The sequence below is a fragment of the Cephus cinctus genome, unplaced genomic scaffold (assembly GCF_000341935.2).
Source record: "Cephus cinctus unplaced genomic scaffold, Ccin1 Ccin1_scaffold0462, whole genome shotgun sequence".
In the NCBI taxonomy this organism is placed as follows: domain Eukaryota; kingdom Metazoa; phylum Arthropoda; class Insecta; order Hymenoptera; family Cephidae; genus Cephus; species Cephus cinctus.
This window is the reverse complement of record NW_014333138.1, coordinates 1,033,611-1,035,323: the sequence shown is the minus strand read 5'-3', so window position 1 is coordinate 1,035,323 and position 1,713 is coordinate 1,033,611.

The window sequence follows — 1,713 nt, the reverse complement described above, 5'->3', positions numbered from 1 at the left end:
GCCCCTCCCTATCCTAATATACCCATAAGGCCCCATTTTGTCCCACGGGTCGTGGCGAGTTCGCGGCCCGTAAATTGTCTGCGCGCTTTTTTTTTCGAGGCTAGGGCGACTTAGGAACTACGTGACGGCACAACCGATGCAAGTAACTATTTTACACACGAGTTCTGCTTCTTACTGTTGTTCTTGTTCTTGTTATTGTGTCATTGTTAATGTTCATACGCTTACAATACTTTGCGCATCGTTTATGTGATGAATTCGATCGAAGTTCCACGTCGCGATTATTTCTTTGAATTATCTCCCCTCCCCGCCCACCCAAACGTTCCCCAATCCCCTACTACCCGTTTTCGTTTTATCGTTCAACACGTACCAGCCCCTCTTCGCGAAATTTCGACTTTTCTTTTCAGTCCGTCAATCGTACCGTGGATCTGTAAGTCCGTCAGTCGGTCGCTCGAGCGTTTTCGTCGCGTCGGTTAAATTTGAAAAGGTACGTTGGCCGCTCGTGCCGCCATCTACGGATACAAGAGTGAAACGAAATTCCCTCGTCATACGAACAGTTTGAATTTTTACACGTCGGTTCAAAGGTTGTATCCGATGCCGCGACATTCGATACTAATTTCTTAAGTATTTCGCTATACTTCTTTAATACATCTTTAAATATATATATATATAATATATATATATTTATCAGGTGTGCATATATATATATATATTACGCATAAATAACCGATTGCCTTTCCATTTTCTATTTACAATGCGCGAGAAGAAAATCGACCCGTCGACAGCCGCGGGGCTGCACAACTTTTTTATACATGCTGTTACATTCTCCATAATTTTTTTTTTCCTTATTCATTACATCTCCCCTCCATCCTCATCCTCGACACTCGTCCTCAACCTTCTCCCACCGTATTTAACGTTTAATCAATTAATTTGTTCGTCGGTCGGTTTCTCCTGCCTTTCGCGAAATTTTTCACGCTACCATTGTACCGGATGTTCGTGATATCTCATCCTCATGCAGTAGGAACTTAAGATGGCGACTTGGTAAAAAATTACGTTGTCCCCCGGATTCAAAGTCAGAATAAAATGCGACGCGAAAGAGATATACGAGAAACGTAATAACTAATAATAATTAATTATCAACTAATAAAACTACGTAAAATTACCGAACAATTTATAATAATAATAGTAGTAGTAGTATCAGTATAATAGTAATAGTAGTAGTAATAATAATAATAATAAAATAATAATAAAGAATAAAAATAACGTACACGAGGACTTCTTTATACAATCAAGAGGCAGAGGATACGGAGTGACGCCCCCCCCCCCCTAAAACACAATCATAATAATTAACGTTAATACTCGTTATCAATAATTAATTAATCATTAATACGCGTAACGGCGGACGATTAATAGAAGTGACGTTAATCAATAGGAAACAATAAGGTCTACTAGGAGTAACACGATAACTCATTATTCGTATCGGCATAAATCGTATTTAACAGTAGGGACAATAATACCGCGCGTTATAAATCATTACGTAATAATACTAGTTCAGCGATGTCGCATTCAATGACCACGATGAATGACGATAATGATAATATGATAACGATTAAGACGAGAATGACGACGTGAACGACAGTGACAATGAGGTCATTAAAAGTTTATATTATTGAATCGCGATCGAACAGACAACCCGAATACAACCTTCCCCCCCCC